The sequence below is a fragment of the Mobula hypostoma genome, chromosome 20 (genome assembly GCF_963921235.1).
Source record: "Mobula hypostoma chromosome 20, sMobHyp1.1, whole genome shotgun sequence".
Taxonomy (NCBI): domain Eukaryota; kingdom Metazoa; phylum Chordata; class Chondrichthyes; order Myliobatiformes; family Myliobatidae; genus Mobula; species Mobula hypostoma.
In genome coordinates, this window is record NC_086116.1 from 39,377,478 (window position 1) to 39,404,924 (window position 27,447).

The 27,447-nt window shown below is 42.5% G+C and overlaps 1 protein-coding gene across 7 annotated transcripts in view; it reads right to left on the reverse strand.

Annotated features, from left to right (window-relative positions):
- Positions 1 to 27,447, reverse strand: part of celf2 (cugbp, Elav-like family member 2) — a 1,121,102-nt gene that overhangs the window by 918,446 nt on the left and 175,209 nt on the right. For 5 of the 7 annotated variants that reach the window (XM_063072708.1, XM_063072701.1, XM_063072709.1 and 2 more), the window contains exon 3: positions 24,947 to 25,022. The gene's annotated coding sequence lies outside the window, so the exon portion shown is untranslated. Of the gene's footprint in view, positions 1 to 24,946; positions 25,023 to 25,180; positions 25,377 to 27,447 lie in introns of those variants that run through there. The other 2 variants (XM_063072703.1, XM_063072713.1) reach the window with 1 other exon arrangement.

Here is a 27,447-nt window from a genome sequence, read left to right on the forward strand (position 1 = left end):
CAGAAGAAGTGTAAAGAAACAGAGAGCCCAACGGCTTCATATAAAACTACAAGTCTTGCAGGGGGGAGGTGGCAGCATCGAAGTGCTGAAGTTAAGAGTAGTAACTCTCGCCTCGGAAAGCAAGTGGAAATAATTCCACAATTCTCAGTTTGCTTATGCTCTACATTTTCCATGGTTAACTATCTTCCTTGGCTAACTTGAAATAATTTGGGAACAAAATGAAATGTTTCTGCTCTGATGCTGGTGTCAAGAACCTGTGTGTGGTAGCCATGGTTACTTTACAGTGGTGGAGCACTCTAGTGCACTGTGTGTCACTGCTCTCCAATATACACTGGTGTCTGATAGTTTATTCGTTTTATCATTGGGAAAGTGAAATATCTATAAAATTTTTAAAAACTAGGTACTATTAATGACACAGTGCGCAGACAAATTACCGGTGTTTAGCTTGATGTGTTCCTACAACCCTTGCCCAAGGGGCAGCTATCAAATCATAGCCAAGAAGATAATTGAATGAAGAATTGATTTTATTGCCTGTAATAAAAAGTGGCTCTTATTACCTTTACAAATTACTTGTAATTATTATTGTCTAGAGAGTGACTTATCAGTTCAGCAGGGAGAAATTATACAGAAGTACACACGACTACTTTCCTCTTGTGATTTAACCTCTTTCAGAAAAAATTCTCAGGAGCTTACGAATATGAAATGAGCCCAGAGAGCTCTGCTTTTGTTTGTCTAACTTCGACAATACAAGTTGAAATTCATTGTGTAAAGGACGCTTCCCATTAAAGTAAGGTGAAAGTTGCTTCCCACTGAAATTTTTTTTTTGGGCACGAGCACGGTGACAAGCCCTTTCTGGCCCCAATTACAGCCGCGTGACCGATTAACTGATTAACCCGTACGTCCTTGGAATCTGGAAGGAAGCTGAAGCACCCGGAGGAAATCCATGCAGTTACAGGGAGAACGTACAAACTTCTTACAGACAGTGGGAACTGAACCCTGGCTCTGTAACAGGGTTGCACGAACCACTATGCCATCATGCTGGCCTTGATGCCAAGCGTGCATTCTCTCCTGACAAAGCCATGCTCTAATTCTCTAAGTCCAGAGAGCTGAGGTAAAACAAACTGGTGTCAAGCTCTAGGTTACTAAAAGAAGGGAGATAAAGGAAACCATTCAGCTTGCTGGTACAGGCAAGCTCCCCCTGGTTGCTTGGGGCAACTTGACTAAATGGAGCCGCGGATTGGAGAATTAATTGGAAAGAAATAGAGGCCAGTTACAGACCCACCAGTTCAGGTTATAAAACTATCAAGCTTGCGTCGTGGAATTATGCTGATATTTTTGCACCAATGCATGCCTAACACACCTTTGCAGGTGTACATGAGTAAGAGTTTAAATGTAGCCTCGATCCTACCGCATTGCTTGATATATTGTAGCTCACTGTGAAAAGACAATGTACCGACTCTGGCACAATAAGATGGCCTCTTGACCTCACAATCTACCAAATTATAATTTTGCACTTTGTCGTCAACCCGCACTGCACTTTCTCTGAAGCTTTTGCACTTTATTCTACAGTTTGCTATTGTTTGCCTTGAACTATTTAATGGCTAATATGAGCAGGCATAATTGTAGGACGATTGGAGGAACGTGTAAGAGGTTAAGTTTTTATACACAAAGAGAGCGCATGGAATGTGCTGTTGGTGTGGTACCAGAGGCAGGCACATTATAGACATTTAAGAGACTCTTAGACAGACACACAGATTATAAAAAAAACGGAGGGCTACGTGACAGGAAAGGGTTAGATTGATCTTGATGTAAGTTAAAAGGTCAGCACAGCATTATGGGCCAAAGTGTTTGCACTGTGCTATATTGTTCTATGTACTTCAATGTACTGTGCAATGATTTGATCTGTATGAACAGGATGCAAGACAAACTTTTCAATATAGCCTAGTACATGTAACAATAATAAGTTAATTGCAGTGGCAGGAAGGAGAGGCCAGCACAATCGGTCCATAGGCCAATAGGCAATGATTTCATTTCGACTGTGTGTAACATCGGCTGTGAATCATAACTAATGTTTTAAGATTATTACATTTTTAAGAATCATGTCCTGTGACTAATTGTTCTCCATTCGGCAGCAGTGTTTAGAGAGAGCCGCAGAGAGGCAGTCAGTGAGCAGCTCTTGAGGAAAGAAAACAGAGATCATCTTGCGTTCCCTGTATATAAAGTTGTTCAACAGAGATCATCTTGTGCTCCCTGCACATAAAGTTGTTGGTCAACACACACTATGGTGGACTTTCTCGGATGTGGGAATCCACAGAGAATTCATACCCCACATTGAGGAACTGGACCAGTTCTTGAAAAGATTGAAAACAAAATACTTTGGTATGTTTACAAAGGCTATCATGTAGAGATCTAAAAAGGTGTTTAGTCATAAAAAGCTCAATATATTTTGATGTAAGCCACTATTTGATGGAGTAGTTTGGTTCTAGGAGCTCCTTTTGAAGCAGTAATCCAACAACTAACATTATAAAATGCAGAGTAAAGCACAAACAATGTGTGGATTACAGCAGGAGTGAGCTATCTCATTATTTCTAAAACATACAGTTTTAAGTTATATGGGAGGATTTGGTTCATATTTCTGTTCGGTTCTATGCCAACAGTAGCTGTTAGTGCTCAATAGATCCCTGATGATCTTCCCCCAAGAAGCCAATTAACTTTGACATCACAAGTTTAAGTTTATTATGAAGCTATCTGCATGATGTTATCAGAGGTCCCACATTAGCTTATACCCTTGTCTTTTCTGAGCAGTCTTCAGCATTAACCTCCCCTCCTTTGGGGAGTGAATGGATGGAAAACCTTGCCAATCTTGTGCCACAAATGGCAGCACGTTTGAATCGTGAAGCAACGTCATTGTCAGACACTGTGATATGCACTGAAGCAATACGTAGCTAGAGACTGTCCGGCCTGCTGGAAAATTGATAAATGCCAAATTGGTGAATTAGTCTATTATTATCATATGTACTGAGGGTACAGTGAAATACTTATTCTGAATACATTTTATTTAATTACAACAGTGTACCAAGGGAAAAAAAATGACAGAATGTAGAACTAAGTGTTATTATTACAGAGAAAGTGCAGTGCAGGCAGATAATATGGCGCAGGCCAGAACAATTCACTTCCTTGCCCTAGTTTGCTGTCTGGGCCAGCAAGGTGTGTCTGCTTTTCCATTCAGCAGTGAGATGTCTCTTTATGCAGGAGCCTTTCCCCTGTGCACTGGGGTATTTGTGTCCATTCACTGATTACCCAGCCGACTGTCCTTTCTGTGGCTGGGAGCAGTCAGTGTGCCCTGTGTATGCGGAACTTAAGACGTTGTAGCCTCTATCTGAATATCTAAAAAGGGGCTGCTGCTCAAGTTTTGATTAGACTTCAGCCCCATGCTGCGGAGTGGAGAGAGCTGCTTGGGGGATTGCCTGGTCAGTTTGCTCCTGGGCCTAGCCAGGCTGGCCATTCGCTGGTCCAAGCTGCAGACAGTTGAGAGCAACACGCACAACACGCTGGAAGAACTCAGCAGGTCGGGCAGCATCCCCTCCCCCCACCTTCTTTATAGGGCCCCTGCCCCCTCCCCCCTCCCTCTTCAGTCCTGACGAACGGCGTCGGCCCGAAACGTTGACTGTTCATTTCCACAGATGCTGCCCGGCCTGCTGAGTTCCTCCAGTGTGTTGTGTCTGTTGCTTTGACCCCAGCATCTGCAGAGTATTTTGTGTTTAGACAGTTGAGAGCTCTGCTCAGGCTAATTGCCTGCCCCTCTTCTGGGGTTGTGTCTGGGTGTCCTTCTCTCTTTCCTTTACCCGAGGGCTGCTCATGAACTGCCTTTCTCAGCTCTCTCTACACTGTGCTGCTGACTGGAGAACCGTTCGTCACAGAACACAGTTCTTAAAGATGTAATAGTCTCAAAACAATAGTTATGATTCCCAGCCAATATTACACATAGTGCAAATGAAATCATTGCTCATTGACCTATGAACTGATTGTGCTTGGCTCTCCTTCCTGCAAGTATCTTTTCACAGTGGATATATGAAGTAGTATGGCAGAATAGAGGCCACATTTAAACTCTTGCCTATGTACACTTGCAAAACTGATTTACGCAAACAGAGCATTTTAGTCTCCACGGATCAAGCTTCAGAATGTGGATAAAATGCAGTAAAAACAGATGAAATGCTACCAACAGGGGGCTACCGTCTTACCCTTTCTGTTCTCCTCACCCGCCCATCACCTCTCCTTTATGCCCCTTCTCCTTTCCTTTTGCCCACTGTCCACCCTCCTCACTTTCAGATTCCTTCTTCTTCAGCCCTTTTCCACCTATCACCAACCAGCCTCTCACTTCATCGTTCTCCCCTTACCCACCTACCTTCTGCCTCACCTGGCTTCATCTATCACCTGGCAGCTTGTATCCCTTCTGCTACTCCACCTTCTTACTTTGTCTTAGCATCAACTGTTTATTCCCTTCCAATGATGCTGTCTGACCTGCCGAGTTCCTCCAGCATGTTGAGTGTGTTACTCTATTTACAGCACCTGAATGGTGAGAACTCTATCCAGGTAATGGCCTGCCACTCTTCCAGCGTTGCATCCATGTCCAGGTATCCTTCTCTGTTCTCTTTATTCAGGGCTGCTTTTCTGCAGCTGTCTCTGAACTGTGCTGCTGATTGTCACCTGAGACCCTTCATTAGGACTGACAGGTACTGTGGTGAACACCTCAATTACCATGCAGCAGAATATGCAAATATTTTATGATATACGAGTCTCTATTACTTAAAGGAAAAAAATGTATTTGAACTGGAGAAATGGTAGTAAATGTTATGCATTTAATAATTCAGCAATATTTGAGTAATATTATAAATATATTGCTGATTAAGCATACTTTGTTTAAATAATTCATTACAGGTTATATGTAAAAGTATGTAAATGGCATACGTCATCATACCACTGTGCCTCACTTAAAGTAAAAACGAAACTAAGACAAGTTCTTCTGGGCTTTCATCTTTTTGCTTTCAATTTGTTTTATGTTATTGAATTACAAAACGTAACAGTGGTGATGAGGCAGTTTTAAATGAACCCGAGACGACTGACTACCTGTTGAAGCACAAGTTTAAAAAACGTGCAGCGAGAAACTGTCAAGTAAAAAAAAAAATACAGCGCAGCAGGTGCTTCTTTGGGAATGGACAGAAGTTGTTGAGTTTAAAAGAGGCAGAAAACATTAGAATTTACTGGTTCATAAACAGTGAGTATCAGATGATAATAATCATAAATTTAAAAAACAGCAGAAATGGCTGACTGCATCAGAAATATAGATATGTTTAATTGCACAAAAGATAACTGGAAATGTATAAGGAGCAAATTGAGCAGTATTTTGAAGCAAATGAAATAGCCAATGAGAAGCAAGTGCAAATTTTGCTGAGTGCATTGGATTTAAAGACATACAGTTTGGTTAGAAGTTTGACTACTCTAACTAAACCAGCCAAAATGAGTTTTGCTAGTATCATGAAAGTAATGCAGGAACAATTAGAACGGAAACCATTTTTGATTGCAGAGCGCTTTAGGTTTCACGAGCAGATTTAAAAGGAAGTGGAGTCTATTTCAACGCATATGGTTGAATTAAAGAAATTGGGCATTATCAGTTCAGAAATCGGTTTAATGATGCATTGAGAGATTGTTTACTTTGTAGAATCCTACAAGAAAGCAGTCAAAACCGGCTCCTAACTGAAGCACAACTTACATTTAAAAGAGCAGTTGAAATAGCTGTATCAATGGAAACAGCAGACAGATGCATTTGAGTTACAATCAGAAATGAAAGTGAGCATGGACAAAATTGCAACAGTTTTAACAGAAACCAGTCTGGCCAAACAAATTGTGTTACTGTTCTGGCAGGGGGTCACATATACTGGACAAATGCAGGTTTAAAGGTGAAACTAGAATAAAGTGCAACAAAATAGAACACATACAAAGAACATGTCAGGCAGACAAAAGTAAGTGGACTGCTCAGGAAAGAGAATAAGATAAAAAGTTGTTGCAGTGTCAAAAACAGCACTGGTCTATTTGCTGTTGAAGAAAAGTCTAATAATGGTGAGAGCGATGTAGGTCAGGGAAGATTGAGGTTTACAAAGTGAAAACTAACAATAGACAAACAAAATGATCTATACCAGAAGTAAACAGCAAATTAATTAAAATGGAATTGGACACCGGCTTGGCCGTTTCAGTCATTCTACAAAATGAATTTGAATGGCATTTCAAAGATAGTGAACTGAAGCTTGCAGATATCCAACTAAGAACTTAAACAGGGGAAAAGATAACTCCTGTGGGAATGACACTTGAAATACAACAATCAACAAGGTACACAGGGCTTGCATGTGGTAAAAGCAGGAGGGCAAGCATTGTGGCATCCTGATTGGCTGAGACATCTACAACTTGATTGGTGACCCATCCACCATTTGCACCAACATCCCCTGTAATAGAATCAACTGAAAGTGAAGAAAAAAGGAACTGGATGATGCCACATCAGCGTTCAAGGATGGCACTGGAAAAATCAAACATATGAAGGGTAAAATAGTGCGAAATGAAAATGCCACACCCAAGTTTTGTAAAACTCATTCGGTTCCTTACACATTTTGTGATAAAGTAACCAGTGAGTTAGATTGCATGGAAGCTGAAGGAATTCTTTTCAAGTTAGAGTGGAGTGCATGGGCAACACTAATAGTCCCAGTACTTACATACTACCCATAACACTGCTGGCATTTAAAGCAGCAATGAAGATCCACCATCTCTGGCAGTGTTCAGGGTTTCCTTCATCATGTCAGTAGCTTCCTCTTGTTTTTTACTACTGTCAGTCATGCAAATCCCAGGTGGAGACTCAGGAATACTGTCAGACTCAGATGCGGAAGGATTCTTCATTACTGTTTCCGTAACAATTTTGTTTGACCAGTCAGCGTTGTTAATCCTAAACTGAACCCCTGAACCTGGAGGACTGGTGCACCACTCTTAGTCTGACATCTACCCTTTGAACTGTTTGGCATAGTGACACTACCAAGAGCCAAAGCATAAAGCCCTGACTCCAGCCAGCATATCTCTCCAGCTCATTGAGGTACGCAAGCCTCCAGATCATGACAAGGTTGTGGTCCTCTTGGAGAAGTGACCCCAGTAGCCAAGAAGAATGGGTCTGTCATGATCCGTGGTGATTTGAAGGTCACCATCAACCCAGTACTGAAAGTAGATCTAGACCCTTTGCCCAAGATATGAGGATATCTTTGCAAATCTTTTTGGTGGGGAAAAAAATCAGCGAAGTGGACTTAGCCGAGACCTACCTACAGATAGAGATGGTAGAAGACTAAAGACCATAAACACTCACAAGGGGCTTTATTGCTATAATAGGCTTACTGTTAGAGTAGCATCTGCACCAGCAGTCTGGCAGAAGGCTATGGACCAGGTGTTGCAAGGTTGCTCAAGCACTCAGTGTTACCTGGATGACATCATTGTTACCAGTAAGGGTGACAAGGCACACCTCCCAAATCTCAATACAGTGTTAAAAAGATTAGAAGATTATGAGCTTAGAGCATGACACAAGTGTGAATTCTTTAAACCAAGCATTACTAAATGTGGTCACAACATTGATGCACAAGATTTACGCAAGTGTGCTGAGAAAATCCAAGCAGTGGTCAATGCCCCAAGGTCAAAAGACATGTCGTAGTCTTTTTTAGGATTTGTCAATTACTATAGCAGACTCCAGCCAAACTTGGCTAGTGTACTCCAGCCCTTGAACTTATTATGACAGATCGGGAAGAAATAGCAATGAACAAAGCAGTGTAGGTGGCTTTCCAAAAGGTAAAGGAAATTCAGTGCACTCACTCATTATATTCCACATCGCCCAGTTAAGCTTGCCGCGCACTGTTCGGGATGCTAGTATATCCAGAAGAAAGGTGTGCAGAGCTGTCAGAGCCACTTCCTGTAGTCCCTGAATCAACCCTTACGACGACCACACCGGCCGCCCCGAAACCTGAGATCGTTTCACAGGCACGTCTCTTCCGCCGAACAGAGTGACCCTTCCCCCTTTGTCAGGAAAGACATTATCCCACAAGAGTAAGAACTCCTCCACAGTGATTAAATCTTCAGACCTGAAGGGTACAATTTAAAATTTTCTATGCTTTGGATTGTGCATAGTAGTTGTACTTTGAGCTGAGTTACATTCTCTATTGAGTTGGAGCTTATAGCTAAGCAGGGAAGAGTGTTGGGTAACTAATATTTCAGCAATATTTGAGTGATATTGTAAATATGTTGTTGATTTAGCATTCTTGCTAAATAACTCATGATGGTTTGTACGTAAAAGTATGTAAATGGTATAAGACATCATGTCATACATATTTAGTTCACTTCAAGTAAAAACCAAAGTAAGACAAGTTCTCCTAGGCTCCAGTCCTTTTGTTTTCTGTTAGTTTTATGTCTTGAAGTTACAAAATATACCAGTAGTAATTTATTATTGTTTAAATTTAGAGAAACAACATAATCTCAGTGGGAAATCGCAGAGTGAGTTAAAGACAGTTCCTTGTTGACTTTGCATACCAGGTTTAAAGAGTGACTGGATTGTCAGGACTTGTCTGCTGAGTGGGAGATCACAGAGTTAGATGGAGACAGTTCCTTGTGAACTTTGTGCACCTGGTTTGAAAAACAACCGGGGCCTGATGGGAGTTTCGGCAGGCAGCAGTCATCTCAAGAAGTCATTTGTTGGTGATGTAGTGTGAGGTTTAAAAAGAGTTTGGGCCCTTTCAGAGCTCTTTGGCAGGCTGCAATCATAATGATCACTTAGCCACTCAGCAGGGACAAATAAAAAGAAGTGGGGTGTAAGCAGATCGGCCTTTGTGTGCGTGAACAGTGTTAGATTGGTCAGGTTTGGCTCAACAGACTTAGGTGAGAACAGGCGCAGGCTTGAACTTAAGCTTGAGAAGTTAGAAATATAATACGTGTGGACAGGATGGTGGTTCAGGCAGTGGACTGCTTGCTCCTCCTGTGAGATGTGGGATTTCAGGGTCTCTGACAGTCTCCCTGATGACTACATCTGCAGCAAGTGCAACCAACTCAGGACCATCCAGGAGGCTGAAAACTTCATGGATGATCTTCTACTGAGGTGGTTACACCCAGAGTGCTGTTTTCCAATAGTAGGTGGGTGACCACCAGAAGTAAAGGGAGTAAGTATTCAGTGCAGAGTTCCCCTGTGGCCTTTCCCTCAGCAACAAATATACCCTTTGGGTACTACTGGAGTGATGGGGGGTGTTTGACCTAACGGGGAACAGCAGCAGCAGCTGGGACAGTGGCACTGTGACTGGCTCTGAGGCTCAGTGAGGAAGGGTAAAGTCAAGTAGAGTGATAGAGATGGCAAACTCGATAGTTAGAGGGATAGACGGGAGATTCTGTGGCTGTGAAAAGGAGACTAGGACAGTGTGTTGCCTCCCAGGTGCTCGGATCCGGGATGTCTCAGAGCAGCCGCAGACTATTCTCAACAGGGAGGATGAGCAACCAGAGGTTGCGGTGCACATTGGCACCAAAGACACAGGTAGAAAGTGGGAAGAGGGCCTGTGCAGTGAGTATAGGGAGCTGGGGAAGAGGCTGAAGTGTAGGACCTGCAAGTACCACGTGTTAGTCAGGGCGGGAATAGGGTGAAAGTACAGATGAATGAGTGGCTGAGGAATTGGGGCAGAGGGCAGGGTTTCAAACTTCTGGATCACTGGGATCTCTTCTGGGGAAGGTACTGTATGACCTGTATATAAAGGACGGGTAACACCTGAACCCAAAAGGGACCAATATCTTTGCGGCCTGCTTTGCTCGATATGTCAGCGAGGGTTTAAGCAAATTTGACAGTGGGATGGGAACTGGAGTGAGAGGGCTCAGGATGGGGACATTGGTTTACAAGTCAATGCATTGGGTAGTGAGACTGTGAGGAAAGACAGGTAGATAATAGGGAATAGTTGCAGTCGGTGGGATGAGTTGAAGTGTAACATAGGGGCAAAATAGAAAAGGGTGACAAAGACAGGACTGAAGGTGTTATATTTGAATTCCTGCAGTATAGGGAATAAGGTAGCTGATCTTGTAGCGCAGTTAGAGTTTGGCCGGTATGAAGCTGAGGGTATCATTGAGCTGTGGCTGAAAGAAGATCATAATTGGGAGTTTAACATCCAAGGATACACATTGTATCGAAAGGACAGGCAGGTAGGCAGAGGGGTGGCTGTTGGCAAATAAAAAATTAAATCCTTTGGAAGAGGTGACATAGAATCAGAAGATGTAGACTCCTTGTGGGTAGACAAATAGATTTAATTGGTAAAAGGACCTTAATGGGAGCTATATACAGGATCTGAACAGTAGTCAGGATGTGGGATATAAATTACAATTGGAGGTAGAAAAGGCATGTAATAAGGGCAATGTTACAATAGACATGGGGGATTTCAATATGCAGGTCGATTGGGAAAATTATGCTGGTGCTGGATCCCAAGAAATGGCCTGTGTAGAATAGCTATGAGATGACTTTTTAGAGCAGCTTGTGCTTGAGCCCACTAGAGTAAAGGCAATTCTGGACTGGGTGCTGTGTAATGAACCAGATTTGATTAGGGAGCTTAAGGGAAAGGAACCCTCAGGAGACAGTGATCACAATGAGATGGAATTCACTCTGCAGTTTGAGAAGGTGAAGATAAAAGTCCGATGTATCAGTATTACAATGGAGCAAAGGGAATTAAAAAGACATGAGAGGGGAGCTGGCTAAAGTTGATAGGAAGCAGACACTAGCAGGGATGGTGACAGAACAGCAAATGCTGGAGGTTCAGAAGGCAATTCAGTAAGCGCAGGTTAGTTACATCCCAAAGATGAAGAAGTATTGTAAAGGGAGGATGAGGCAACTGTGGCTGACAAGGGAAGTCAAAAACACCATAAATGCAAAGGAGAAGGCATTTAATGTAACAAAAATTAGTGGGAAGTTTTAGTAGATTGGGTAACTTTTAAAACCATTAGAAGGCAACTAAAAAGCCATAAGGAGAGAAGAGATGAAATATGGAGATAAGCTAGCCAATAACATCAAAGAGTAAAAGAGAAGTGAGAGCAGACATCTAATGGGGAACAAAGAAATGACAGACAAATTTAATAAATATTTTTTTTGCGATCACAAGTCACTGCTGGATACTGGGAACATCAAGTGCTGCAGGACTGTTCCATTGGCAATTTGGTTGACAGCGACGGAGCTGGGCTGATTGCATATGGTTGTTGTGCTGCCACCTGGGCTTGTTGCGTACCACTGCGTTGAGACGGGGTGTGATCCAACAGGCAGGGCGAGTGATTATCTTGGATATTTTGACTGGAATCCCAAGTCCCTTTTGGTCATTGGTGGCTTGGAATACTGCAGGTCTGGTCTGCTGGCTCATTGCCGAGACCGACGGCGGGGGCACTATATTGCCTTGATTGTGGTGAGGACTGGTACTCTGCTCTGGAGTCACTTTAGATGCAGCGGACAGTTGCAGCTGCGCAGGAGAGAGAGTGCTGGGTTGAGGGCTGCCCCCTCCTGTTGGTGCTGCTCTCTGGTGTTCACTAGGTGCTGCCCTCCAGTGTTGACTCAGTGGAAGAACAAGTTGGACCAGGAGACTCACACTGCAGGATTCTTTTCATACTCTGTGTTTTTCTGAAATCATAACCATATGTGCTATTTGCAGTGTGCTGTGTACTGTTGGTAATGTATTTTGCACCTTGGCCCCAGAGGAATGATATTTTGTTTGGCTATATTCATGTATGGTTGAATGATATTTGAACTTGAACTTGTATTTTGCATCAGGCTTCACTGTGTGATACACGAGCAGCATGCCAGAAATTCCAGAGTGGCAGGGGGCAGAAATAAGTGTAGTTGCTATTACTAAGGATTCCAGGAATGAAAAAAAAACTTATGAGGAGCTTTTAATGGCTCCGGGCCTGTACTCGTGTAGTTTAGAAGAATGAGGTGGGATATCATTGATACCTATCGCATATTGAAAGGCCTGAATAGAGTGGACAAGGAGAGGATGTTTCCTGTGAATCTATAACCAGATGGCACAGCCTAGGAATACAGCGACGTCCATTTAGGAAAAAAAATGAGGAGACATTTCCTTAGCCAGAGGGTGGTGAACCTGTGGAATGCATTGTTACAGATGGCTGTGGAGGCAAAGACATTGAGTATCTTTACAGGAGAGGTTGATAAGCTCTTGATTAGACAGAGCATCACAGGGTATGGGATGAAGGCAGAAGAATGGGGTTGTGAAGGATAATCAATCAGCCATGCTGGAATGTTGGAACAAATTCAAAGGGCCAAATGGCCTAATTCTGCTCCTATGTCTTATGGTCATATGGTCTTAACAGGCCCTTCTGGCCTAACAAGCTCACACCACCCAATTATACCCTTGTGACAAATGAATTTAATAACCTGTACGTCTTTGGAATGTGGGAGGAAATTGGAGCACCCCGAGGAAACCCATGTGGTCACAGGGCAAACGTAACAATGCCTTATAGATGTGGAATTGAACCCGGTGCTGTAATAGCATTAAACTAACTGCTACACTAAAGTCCTGCCCAAATTGTATGGCACTCCTGTACAACAGAATCATACATGCTCCTCGATGGGACTGAATACATTGTAGTGAACCTTTGCTTCATGCGGCGTGTGAATGAAGTAAGCACTTGCCAAAGTTAACACCAACGCCTGGTTTGAGCACAGCTTCCTCACAGCCCTCTGAGTGACTGCAGCCACTGCACCTTGCCCCTCATCATGGCTTCCTACAGCAAGCAAAGTACCAATGGGACATTCCATACCTAATGCCCAGACACCACTTTGCAATACCTCGCAAATTCTTAAGATGCAGAGGCCCACTACTGTGCTTATAATAGTGCTGGCATCCTGAATGTAGTTAGAACTAATGGATTAATTTGTTTATCTACCCTGCCTTCCACCTGCTTTCACCCTCCATGCTCCTAACATGATTCAGATTTAGATTCATTTAGTAATCACATGTACATCAAAACATACAGAGAAATGTCGCATTCACACAAACAACCAACACAACCCAAGGATATGCTGGGTGCAGCCCACAAATATTGCAAGCATGTCAAGTACTGTGGTGCATACTCAAGGGCTGTGCAGTAGAATATGCCTTTATTTTATGATACAGAGGCCTCTTTTACTTACAAGAAACATTGTCATTAAATTGGAAAAATGGTGGCAAATTCTCCAATATATAAAGAAAATCTCACTAGTCCTTTACATAAAATAACAACCACCGTTAAAGGCATGAACCGAACATGGAATAAACATTTGTCAGTGCCTTTGTTTTCCTCTTTAAACATTACACAGGAATGGTTTGCTTTGCAATCTGATTAAAAGATGTTTTTATAAGGGGTACAATAGAGGAGATTAATGCTTTCTTCTGATTCCATTTTGATAATTAATCTTCTATTACTTCCATCGGCAGCTAAGGAGCTCCTGGAAGTTTAAGTGTCAGGCTGAAGCTGATATTCGGTATGATTTGATCACTTTTGACTTCTTGACTGTCAATCTGGTTAGACAAATACCTATAACGGGTGGGTTGGACAAGCTAGGCCTGTATCTGTTGGAGTATGGAAGATGAAAGGCAGATCATGAGGATTCATGCCTGCACGGATTGGAGATGATCTTACCTCTTCTGAAGGAATATGGAATCATGGTATAAGAATATGAGTATCTCAGTGAAAGCATACATTTAAAAGAATACTTTACTCCCCACTCGCCTGGAAGATTATGTATCTTTGGAACTGTTTTTTCAATAAGTGGTAGAAACAGAAAAAAAAACGAATATTTTTAAGGCAGGGGTGGGGAAATTCTTCATGTGTAAAGGGGTAAGTTGTTACCAGACACGAGGAATTCCGCAGATGCTGGAAATTCAATCAACACACATCAAAGTTGCTGGTGAACGCAGCAGGCCAGGCAGCATCTCTAGGAAGAGGTACAGTCGACGTTTCGGGCCAACACCCTTCGTCAGGACTAACTGAAGGAAGAGCTAGTAAGAGATCCTTCCAGGTGAGGTGACACTTCACCTGTGAGTCGGCTGGGGTGATATACTGCGTCCGGTGCTCCTGATGTGGCCTTCTATATATTGGCGAAACCCAACGCAGACTGGGAGATCGTTTCGCTGAACACCTACGCTCTGTCTGCCAGAGAAAGCAGGATCTCCCAGTGGCCACACATTTTAATTCTACATCCCATTCCCATTCTGATATGTCTATCCACGGCGTCCTCTACAGCAAAGATGAAGCCACACTCAGGTTGGAGGAACAACACCTTGAATTCCGTCTGGGTAGCCTCCAACCTGATGGCATGAACATTGACTTCTCTAACTTCCGCTAATGCCCCACCTCCCCCTCGTACCCCATGCACATTCTTTCTCTCTCTCTCTCTCCCTTTTCTCCCTCTGTCCCTCTGACTACACCCCTTGCCCATCCTCTGGGTTTCCCCCCCTCCCCCTTTTCCTTCTCCCTGGGCCTCCTGTCCCATGATCCTCTCATATCCCTTTTGCCAATCACCTGTCCAGCTCTTGGCTCCATCCCTCCCCCTCCTGTCTTCTCCTATCATTTTGGGTCTCCCCCTCCCCCTCCCCCTCCCACTTTCAAATCTTACTCACTCTTCCTTCAGTTAGTCCTGACGAAGGGTCTCGGCCGAAACGTCGACTGTACCTCTTCCTAGAGATGCTGCCTGGCCTGCTGCGTTCACCAGCAACTTTGAAGTTGTTACCAGGGTAGGCAGTTACAACCACATCAACTGTAATCTTATTGAAGGGTGCAGTTGAGTGGTTGATGGCCCTATTCATTTTAGTACGAACATTAATGTATCTGCATCTACCACCTCCCCAGACTGTGCATTCCAGACACTCACCATTCTCAATGCCCCTCACATCTCCTTTGAAATTATCCCCTCTCACCTTAAATGCATGTCATGTATGAGACATTTTAACCCTGGGAAAAAGACACTGCCTGCCTACTCCAGCTATGCCTCTTATAACCTTATAAACATCCAAAAGATCTTCACTCAGCCTCCGCCACTCCAGAAAAAACAATCCAAGTTTGGCCAACTTCTTGTTATAGCACAAGCCCTCTAACCTAGACAGCAAGAGATAAAATTCTACTGAGAACACATTTTATACACCCAGTGCACTGAGTGTATGCAGGGTGTTCATATTTATTTGAACTTCATTTTGTTTTTAGTTTGCACTCAGCAATTCAAACCAATTAATCTATTTAAATTCATGGTGTCCACAGCCCTGATCTCGTTTAATAATCTCACCTCTTCACTCAATTGTCCACGCCAGATTTTGATTACAAGAGGATTCTTTTCAACTCTGAAATCTGTTCAGTGCACATTTATGCAAGAACTGCTGCCACAAACTGTTCATTAGCAGTGGAGACATTCAACCCCATCAATGCCACAGGTAAGGAATCTAATCTAAGTAAAATTAGGCTCCTGGGAGTTAGAGGAAGTGATAATTCATTCTGTAGCAAAACTTCCTTGTTTTAAGACATCTATAACATTGCTATGTAAATTATACATTTCTGGTATTCAACATATAAAAAAAAGGTTTCTTTAGTTACAATACCTTAGATGCAACACTAATCTGTATGAAAAATGCATTCTATGTTTTTCACTGTTAAAATGCAACAAAATTCCAAATTCCCAAATTTCTTTAATAAAGCTCTAGCACACAAAGCTGCTCAGAACAGCATTAACACCAATTGTAAACAATTGATTTATTATTGAATCACACTGACAAGGCTTGCACCTTGTAATTTTATCAGATTGCTGCTTTACCTGTGACAGCATTGTTGACTGTATTGAGTCGGAATTCACACACTGGTCATGTTACCGGTTAATCTGTCTGCCTTGCAACGTGCTTGGTTTCTTATCTGTCTCATTTTCCTTGATGCTGGGCATGACATGACTTTCCTGTGAATTTCCACAATCAAGGTGCTTTTTCCCCCCAGAAATTTCTAAGTGTTTGGTTTATCTTTGTTTAGCTTTCAAAATGCACCAAAGGGGTGTATCCTAATGTGAGAATCTAGAACGTTTAGTAGACCCAGCTACTGAAGAGGTTGTTTATTCATTCCAGAATAACTTCAAGGCCAACTTTTATTACCTCTCTCTGAGTGAGTCTGGAGAAGGTGGTGCCACAAAAGACTGCAGATTTTAGGAGCTTGAGCCAAAAAAAAAATGCTTGAAGAACTCAACAGGTCAAGCAACATCTGTAGTAGGAAATGGGCAGGTGATGTTTTTTAGTCAGAACCCTAGCAGAGAGAATGTGACCAACATAAAGAGGTGATGGGGAGGGTGGATTAGCGCGTTCAAGTGAAAGGTGCATCTAGGTGAGGAGAGAAGATTGGCAGATCTTCAAGAGGTGGCGCCTCAAGAACGTGGTCTCCATTATTGAGGTGCCTCACCATCTAAGGCATGTCCTTTTGTCATTACTACCATTAAGGAGGAGGTACAGGAGCCTGAAGACCTACGCTCAACATTTTAGGAACAGCTTCTTGCCCTCTGCCATCAGATGTCTGAATGGTCCATGGACCCATGGACACTACCCTCTTTTACTCTTTTACACTATTTATTTGTTCACCTGTCATTGTAGCCCAAAGTACAAAATAAACAAACCAAGAACAGGAAATTGCTTACAATAGTCCTAAAGCAATCTCACCAACACCTTATAAAGCCTCAGCAGGACATTCTTGCTTTGATATTCGAGTCCTAAGAAAGTCTCTGAACTTTGTAGCAACTGGTGTGGTTCAAGGACCCACTTCAGATTGGAGAGGATGTATTGGACAGGTGATCAGTGAGCTTGGATGGTTTGCTGCCCTGCTGCTGGTGACCTCAGCCATTAGTTCAGTCCCCTTCTATGCCACCCTGACTCCTAACCAACTCATGAACAAAGTGCAGATCTCACTGGCAGGGCCAACACTTGCCGCCAACCTCCAGACACCCCTCATCTGAATGGCTCGACATGGTGAATGTCTGCAGTTATAACATTAAAGTTAAAGTCAGTCCTGAGCCTTGTGGCCCATCAGGCCGGGGCTTATGCCATTCTGTGGAGTGAAGCGACTGAGAGTACGAGACTCCCCCCTGGAAAGGATGAGGTTAACCCCCAGCATTTGCCGGTACCCATTTTCAGCTGGGTGGACTGGAGCAGTGTGTGGTTTAGTGCCTTCCTCAAAGACACAACATGCTGCCTTCGCTGAGACTCGAACCCATGACCTTCAGATTGTGAGCCCAACACCCTAACCACTTGGCCATGCGCCACACACATATTACATAGTCACACAAAAAAGTGCTGGAGGAACTCAGCAGGTCAGACAGTATCTAAAGCAAAGGAGGTGTTGTGGGCTAGTACCCTTCATCAGGACAGGGTCTCAGTCTGAAATGTCAACTCTTTATTCCTTTCAATAGACGTTTCTGGACTTGGTGAATTCCTCCGGCATTTTGTCTGTGTTACTCTGGACTTCCAGCATTAGCAGAATCTCTTGTGTTTATGATCCAACTATATATAGGCATCTGTTAGTCTTGTGAGACAATGGATTTGTGCCTTGGAAGATTTCCAGGGCGCAGGCCTGGGCAACGTTGTATGGAAGACCAGCAGTTGCCCATGCTGCAAGTCTCCCTTCTCCACACCACCAATGTTATCTAAGGAAAGGGCACTAAAGCTGATACAGCAGAGATCCAATTATAACATGGTCTTTTCTAAAGGCTTCCATCCCCTAACTAAGCTTCTCAGCCTGGCTGTTGATGAAAGGTGATGGCTAGATAAAATTGAATTGGAAGCAATTCTTGTGGACTCACCACCATAAATCTATCAGGCTGAATGGTCTGAGGTGTGCCCGATATTGTACATAATCCCATTTCTGCAGTGTATGAATAGAGAGAAAACCAGCTGGTCTTTATCCAGTGTCCAAAGTGCAAAGAGTGATTTGCCACAGGGATTGTTACTGGGATTCAATTTACCAGTGATGTAACGTTGGAAACACCAAAAACCACAAAATATTTTGTGACTAAATGACACCAAGATGAGCAAGTGTAAGTTGCAAAGAGGGGTAAAGAAAAGGAGGCTATTAAGTGACTGAGCAAAAATTTGGAAACTGTTCTACATTGTGGGAAAATATGAAACTGTACATTTTAGCAGGAGAAATGAAGAAGTATATTATCTAAATGATGAGAGATTGCAAAGGGGTTTGGGTATGCTGGAGCACTATTCACAAAGGTCTGGTATGTAGGTACAGAAGTAATAAAGGAAGCTAACAGAATGCTAGTGTTTATTGTGAGGGGAATTGAATACAAAAGCAGAGAGGCTTCATTTATTGCTGGTACTGGTGAAATCATGTGTGCAGTACATGTACCCTTTTGATCTCCTTAATTAAGGAAGGATAGCTATACTGAAAGCAGCTCAAAGATTTACGACATAAATACCTGGAATGGGTAGGTTGTCTTACGAAGAAAGGTTTGACAGGCTCAGCTTCTGTCTGCTGGAATTTAAAATGAAAGAAAAGCTTGTTGTACAGTCTCATTACATTTTGCATACGGAAGAGGCAAATTTTGGAAGTCATGTCTTTTTCATATTCCATTACTATAATATGTATCTTCAATTTAAAAAAAATTCTTTTATTGTTATGAACTTTGTACATTCTTCCAGATATAATTAAGTTGTTTTTGGAAGGAACAGAACTGGGCTGGACTACCATTATAGAACTGTTCAACTATCTGCCAAACGACAATCATTTTGACAATCCAACTGGAGTGGAATGAGCGTGTGGTTAGAGGAGAGAGCATTATATGGATGAAGCTTGCATCCACTGGAGCTCAGAAAAACAGGAGTGACCTTGAAAAAGAAAAAAGAATTGGGGGCCATGCTACGTTGGCGCTGGAATCTGTGGTGACACTTGTGGGTTGCTCTCAGCACACTCTTAGTTATGTTGGTTGTTAATGATGCATTTCATTGAACATTTTGAAATAAACATGATAAATAAACTTTAATCTTGAATATATAGAGAGAGAATGGATGTGAAGAGGATCTTTCCTTGGGTGGGAGAATCAAGATCAACTGGCCACTGTTTAAGTGTATGTGGTTGCCCTTGTGACACAAGGGTAAGGTATTCTTATTAGAAGTTTGTCTTTGGAATTTGTCTTAAAAAGGCGGTGAAACTTTGGATAATTTTCAAGAAGAGCTAGATAGATTCTTCATGGCAATGGGGTGAAACATTTTTGGGAGCAAACAGGTATGAGGAACTGAGGTTGCCATCAGAACAACCATGATCATATTGAATGGCAGATGAGCTTTGAGGGGTCTCCTGCTGCTCGTTTACATGTTGGTAATTATTAAACCATCTTGATACATCTTGTTGGAATATTATCAATATTGATTATATAGCTAATTGTTTAATTATAAATCATTCACTAACCTGAGTATATAAAAAAGGACAAGCAATCAGCGTTCTGAAATTGTCTATTTTTTTTTAAGTAAAAACTTATCTGAATGCCTTACTATCCTGTAGAGTTTCATGGAACAGCAAACTGAGTGAGATGTCACCATAGAAAATCTCCCTTCAGAAAGTGAGAAAGGCATCAGTTTTACAGCAGGACCTTCTTATAGTGACTGCCAAGGCTACAGCAAACACTACACTCTCTCCTTTCAGAACTTTTCCAAGCGTTCATCGCTTACTCCTCAGTTTAAGTTAAAGAACATTAAATAGGAACATGTCCTTTGACCCACAATGTTGTAACAAAATCATTAAAGTAGTAATTAATTCCCCAAATAAACTCATCTCTTCTACTTACACAATGTCGGCATCTCTGCATTTTTTGCTCATTTAAGGACTGCTTAAATGCCTCTTTTGGATCCATTTCCCCCACCATTCCTGACAGCCCATTCAAGGCACCTACCACTCTGTATAAGAAAACTTTGCCTACACATCTCCTTTGAATTTATACCCCCTAACCTTAAAACTTGCCCCTTAGTATGAGACAGTTCAACTCTGGGATAAAGACAGTATAGCCCATCTACTTCTCTCATAATTCTATAAAATTCTATCAGGACTTCCCTTAACTTTATTTGAAATATTACAGAAAACTCTAGATCTAGATTCAAAAGACCTCCGCCTAATCAAAAATCTGTACTCGGAACAAACTGCCACTGTAAGAATAGATAGAGAAGTGAGTCAGTTTACAAAAATCAAGAGAGGCGTTAGACAAGGGTGTGATTTCTCCCCTGATTTATTTAATGTGTACAGTGAAACAATATTACAAAAAATAAGAGACATCTTAGGAACCAAAGTTGGTGGTGAAAACATCAATAATTTCAGATATGCAGATGACATGGTGTTGATTGTAAGTACGGAGGAAGAACTACAAAACAGTTGATATAATTGTTAAAGAAAGTGCAAAAATGGGTCTACCTATCAATTGCAAAAAGACAGAATGTATGGTGATATCCAAAAAGAAGGAGAATCCTATCTGCAGGCTGAGAATAAACGGGGAAGACATAAAAAAAGTACAGAAATTTTGCTACTTAGGAAGCTGGGTGACATCAGATGGCAGGTGCGAATTAGACATCAAAAGAAGAATAGGGATGGCAAAAGACAGCTTTACGAGAATGGAGAGTATACTGACCAATACTAAACTAGGCATGACAACTTGCCTCAAAGTACTGAAATGTTACGTTTATCCAGTTATATTATATGGCTCAGAATGTGGGACAATATCTAGTAACATGAGGAAACAAATTGAAGCAGCAGAGATGTAGTTTTTGAGGAGGATACAAAGAATATCATGGACAAAACGAATATCTAGCGAGGATGTCATGAACAGAGCAAACACAAAAGAGAAATAATGTATGAGACCATGAAAAGGCAACATAACTTCATTGGACATGTGATTAGGAAAGAGGAGTTAGAATGCATGGTAATTATGGGAAAGATTGAAGGGAAGAAAGCAAGAGGAAGACAAAGACAAATGATGATGGAGACAGCAGCCAGAGAACTGGAAATGAATACCAATGAATTGATCCACTTGACCCGAAGCAAGAGTGTGTGGGCCATGGCAGTCACAGCTCAAACTGGGCACGGCACCTGATGATGATGATGATGCACAGTGTGGCCCTAGGTACTTCAAAGCCATAAATGTTTCTTTAAATTATGGTCACTATTTTAACGTAAAAAATCTGTTCAAGCAGGTTCATATAAATAAGGGGCTCCTAACAAGACAATCTAGTTGAGTGAAGCTAGAATGGCTTAGCCTAAAAAAAAATGCGGTGTACATAGCCCGTCCATGGTGTCACAGAAATGTAACAGCTAGCGCGACACTATTGCAGCTCAGGGCACTGGAGTACAGAGTTTACTTCCAGTGTCCCCTGTACGTCCTCCCTGTGAAATTCGTGGGGTTTCTCCAGCTCCTCCGGTTTCCTCCCACAGTCCAAAGGTGTACGGGTAGGTTAATTGGTCCTTGTGAATTGTCCCGTGAATAGGATAGGTTTAAATCAGGGTTGTGGGGCAGTGTGCCTCAAAGAGCCAGAAAGGCCTATTCCACACTGCATCTCTAAATAAATAAATAACTCGCAGGAAAAGCCCTCCCCACCATCCCACTACTCAGCACATCTACAAGAAGCACTGCATCCATCATCAAGGGTCTCTGCCATCCAGGCCATGCTCTCTTCTCAGTTGCGGCCATCGTGGAGGACATACAGGAGCCTTAAGTCCCACTTCACCATGTTCAGGAACAGTGGTTACCTTTCACCCATCAGGCTCCTGAACCAGATTAGGTGGATAGCTTCATTCACCTGAACACTAAACTAATTCCACAACCTCCAGGCTCACTTTACAACTCATTTCCTCAGAATTTATTTATTTATTTATTTATTTATTTATTATTACTTTTTTGTTATTTTGGCTTCTTTTGCACATTGTTTGTTTGCCAGGCTTTCCTTGTGAGTAGTTTTTTATTGACTCCATTGTATTTCTTTGTTCTACTATGAATGCCTGCAAGAAAATGAATCTCAGTGTAGTATACGGTAACATAAACACACTTTGATAATGTATTTACTTTGAGCTTGAACATAAAGCTAAGCGAAGGGTAAACGCTGCACATAACATCATTGGTTAATTCCCTCCTCCTCAGCAGACGTCGCAGCACACTCCATGTACTGCAACGGAGAGTCAGTATAAATACAGAGCTCAGCTAGATATCTCTGATGTTTGATACTTACCAATACAAAAATATCATTGGGAAAGGCTTTAAATCCAGTGTCTTTCTCCATGCACACAATCCATCTATAACATTCTTACTGAAACCGAGAACGGAGACTCCTGATGTTGATAATTTACCAAACATTTTAAACCCCCCACACTAAATCTTCTGGGTGATATAATTGACAGAATACCTTCTCCCAATTCCCAAAATGTTATTTTCTTAAAACAAACACACAGTTTATGATTTATAACCTTTTGAGTGAATATCTGCCTGGATTTTCAAAGTCCCTGAATCTTATACGGTGTCCCAAGGTTTTCTCACCCAACTGAACTATTTGCCAGTGTGACTCTCATCAACCCCCCCCCCCCCGCCACCACTTCATTCTTTTGGAACATTTATTAGGTCATTTGAAGTTTCCTATTCTCCAGCCAGCAATGGTTGAGTGACCTTCCCCCACATCCCCTCATTTTATATTTCCAAGATCGGATATCATCTTGGTGGCTCTATGCTGCACTTTCTCAGGGGAAATAATATCATTTCACAGGTAGAGTGACCAATACTTGATGCAGTGCAGAATACAATCTCTCACAATATTACCTTTTTTATTTGTATTCAGAGATAGAGAGTGAGTGACTGAGAGAGAGAGAAAGGGAGTGGACAAGTGAGATAGAAAGATAGAGAGAAATAGTGATAGAGAAATAGAGATAAAGATGGATACAGACAGAGATAGAGAGAAACAGAGAGAGATAGATAGAGAGAAAGACAGAGATACAGACAGATAGAAATAGAGAGAGAGAGAGAGAGGGGGGAAGGAGAGAGGGAGGGGAGAGAATGTTTAAAGCTCATATTCATGTGCAAAGTCAAAGAAAGATTAAGCATTCTGCAAATAAGCAACCTAAATTATAGTACACTTGCAGTCCCCTGAAACCTGTATTCAAATAGAATGACCTACATCTGGATCATCTGGGGGGACATAATTATTTGCAATTTTCTTTCACACTTGACAGCCCACAATACTTCAGCTATGCCACCTCTTACGTCGACATGGCTAATTAAAGCTGCAGGAGAAATTTTAAAGAAAGTCCATAATTTCTGTTGCAACAAATCAGTGAACTGTCTGGCCTAGTCAGCCAACTCAATCCAGCTGTGAGAGTTTGACATGTCCGAACCGCAGCGGACCCACGTATGTGCGGGTCTTTGTCTTGCATGATGTTAGCACCTTCTCTCCCTACGTCTTGAGTAAATATTTCGAAGTAGGCAAAGCCGGCGTAAGTCCAACGGGTAGTCAGATACTGTGGCGTTGAGACTGAGTGCTCTAGAAAGCACCGAGTCCCCGCTGAACCGCGCTGAGATATTAAAATAACAACGAACAGCTATAGATCTGGGGCGACATTTAGCTGTAGTGGAAAGTACTGAGAAATCGCTCAACACGCGCCGAACTTACAGAGTCCCTGTTTATCTAACCCGTGTTTAAGGGGTTAAACATTTGGCCCAGTTGACGATTCACCTGGCCACAGCCCAGGCTTAGAGTGCATGGTTTATTTAAGCACCTTCTACTCGCTTCACCGGCAAGTCTCCTCGTATCAAATATATGATCTTATTGTAAATAATTTATGGAACTAGAACCGGTATATTTCGTTTAGTTCTGTGATTTCATTTTGAATTCCTACAACACTTCTCCACGACGATTTAATAAAACAAAACGGAAAATAGGTTTGCTCAGTGCCGAGAGAGAGAGAGAAGCACACGGTCGCTTCAGCTACACCATGTCCTTGCCCTGCTTCTGACAGCCAAACACGAGCAGTACTTTCTAGTGGTCTCCACGCATCCAGACTTTCATGGTGAAGAGAGACAGAAACTCCAGGGGGAATGAAACAAGAGTAATGTTTAAACCTATGAACAGCAGCCGATAGAGGGTTATGTTGGCAAATCCGGAGGGGGGGGGTGCGGTGGGGGTTATAGGAATTTTTTTTTAACCTCTGGTACCAAATGAATTGAGAAGTATATAATTGTTCGATGGTTTCCCCGGTTAGAAAACTGGGTTTCCAAAGTTGTTTAATGGCAAAAAGGTTACTTTACAAAAATCACTTTTCTATTACCGGGAAACTACTCACTCCACTGTAAGAAACAAAGTGTCCATATCACTACTGCGGGGGGGGGGGGGGGGGAGAGAGAGAGGAGAGAGAGGAGAGAGAGGAGAGAGAGAGAGAGAGAGAGAGAGAGAGAGAGAGAGAGAGAGAGAGAGAGAGAGAGAGAGAGAGAGAGAGAGAGAGAGAGAGAGAGAGAGAGAGAGAGAGAGAGAGAGAGAGAGAAGAAAAGAAAAAAAGAAAAAAAGAACACGAACATCAGAGACATCACTGTACACAGCAACTGGGTCTGTGCGCTGCCAAAAGCTCGTCTGTCCTCGGGAAAGGCGAGTAAACCCCCTGTTTTCACCAACAGACAACGGCACATGGCTGAGCGAGACTTCACGGGGAACTGTGTAGATGCCCCCGTGACAGTCTGCGAGAGGGAGAGGTCAGAGAAGAGGGCACCTCTGCACCTTGCGCCAAGGAAGTGCCGACTGGACAAGCCCGGCGAAGTATGACTGCCTCGATAATGGAAGTCCAATTTACAATTGTGTAAAGCAAGTGAGTGGAATAAATCGATCTGCCTTACCACACAGTCTCCGCAGATTCGGGTTCAAATAAACGTTACTCTGAAAGGTTGCTCCTTGGTTGCTCTCGGTTATATCCTAAATCAGAGAAACAAATGCAGTCTGTTAAAATTCGCACTCCAGAATCTTCCAGCTGTCCTACACACGCACACGGAGGGCTTTCCGATGATTTGATTTTCTGTCAGTATTGCATCAATCTGTTCCGCCCCTATCTTTCCGCTGGGTTTTAAACCTACCTGCAGTGTTCCCTACACGAGAGAAAACTGAGGTAAAGTCATAGTGCGCCACCGTCCCGGGGTCCTGGCAAGTCTGAAGTCTCCCCTCCTTCACCCCACCTGACTGAAATATGTTGTCTACAGAGTCAGTCACTGAGGATTTCTTATGTGTATATGGACCCGTGTGTAACCCTGCATGCACACTCTCCAGTTCAACTTATAGGACTATACACCACATATTCAGGAGAGAGAGAAAGAACACATAGGAGGTTTGGGGTGGGGGAGGGGGGAGTACTTTTAACTCCTTACTCCCTTGCTCTGTATTTCTAAGGAGAAAATATTCCCAGTCGAAGTTTAGTTGCACGGACCGAATCTCGACTTGCGGCTTCCAACCCTCCTAGACACGATTTAACATTTTCCTACACCAGAACAAAAATCACACTGGAACTCTCTTTCCACCCAGTTTTTTAACCGTTGCCTATTGAAGGTAAACGGGTATTTAAAAAGTAGAAGAGACTAGGAATAGACGATGGATGGGACATCTACAGAGAGGGAAACAAGCTTAAGGTCTGATGACAGCACGTCAAAAATACTTAATAGTAGCAAACCCCTTTAAGTGTAAAGGTTATGTGGAGATAGACTGAGGGAGGAAGACCACACTTCACCCACTACAAATTGTGATTAACCTCACTGATGAATGGGCTTGAGAAGTTCGAATGTTCAGGCTCCTCCATAGCCAACAGTGGTTAACTTAGCTGTTGAAGTCCCATTCCCATTCTGACATATCTGTCCATGGCTGCCTCTACTGCCATGATGAGGCCATACTCTGCTTGGAGGAATGGCATCTCATATTCTGCCTGGGTAGCCTCCAACCTGCTGTCATGAATGCTGATTTCTCTAATTTCCAGTAATTTCTCTCTCCCTCCATCCTTCCCTTGTTTCCATTCTCCATTCTGGTTAATCTGTCACCCCTTATCTTCTGTTAACCTGGCCATTACTTCCCTCTGATTCCCTTTCTTCCTTTCTTTCCATGGTCCACTGTCCTCTCCTATCAGATTCTTCCTTCTTCAGTCCTTTACTTCGTCCATCTATCACCTCCCAGCTTCTTACTTTATTCCCCCCATCTCAGCCATCCACCTCCCCCTCATCTAGTGTCAACTAACATCTGCCTGTTTGTACTCCCTTCCCTCCTCCCAACTTCTTATTCTGACCTGCTCCCTTCCTTTCCAATCCTGATGAAGGGTCTAAAACATACCCTGCCTGACTCGTCAAGTTGCTCCAGCATTTTGTGTGTGTTTCTTAGGATTTTTAGCACCTGCAGAATCTCTTATGTTTGTGCTTGGTTAATTGTATCAGTTTACATGTATCTTCAGTGCAGAGGATTAATTGCGCAGCATCAACTTTTATTAAAACAAGTGTGTAATTATGCATTTGGTGGAAGTCCATCTCTCCGCCATCACCAAAAATTCCCGTTGAGTACTCAGGGAGTAGATGCCTTCCAAACCGCACCCCCCCCCACCACCTCCCTTCTTGCCATAATCCCAACTGTTTGCTAGTCCACAATCACAGTTCCTTTCAATTAATTTCTGGTGCGATTGCTGCACTCTGCAGGAAGATTTTGAACATCGTTCAGGATTGATGTGGTATCAGAAGAAGCTGGACAGCCCTGGCAACATCTCATCAAAATCTACAAAAGCTCCATTGTTTTTCCATTGTGACAAATGTAACTCCCTTCATTTTTCTCCTGTGTTTGTCAATCCTGTCTCACCGACTGTTAACTTGTCCCTCAGGCACAACCATATTACAGAGGCTATTTAACAATATCCTTTCGAAGGAAAAGGGTCCCCTTGTTTCTCCTTTACTGGGCTCCTTTTGGAATGTTTCACAGCCAAGTAAATCAGAAGTGACTTACAACAGAAATTTGAAAGTAAAGATCCAAACAATTATGCACAGCTCATGAAGAAAATAATCGTATATAAATTAACCTTTAAATATTTGACATTGCAATGTGTTATTGGGTCTATTTCCACCTTTGCAACACTACTTGGCTCTTGAACTGTCTTAGTTTGTCTGCTGCTGAAGGGCTGATCTGATGCTTTATTCCCTTTAAACCTGGCTATTCCAACACATTCCTGGCAAACCTCTTTCAATCCATTTTCTATGAACTAGAGTCAGAAGAATCAGAATCAGGTTTACTATCATTGTTATATGTTGAGAAATTTGTTGTTTTACGGCAGCAGTACAATGTAGTACATAAAAATTATAAGTTACAAGAAGAAATCTAAAAA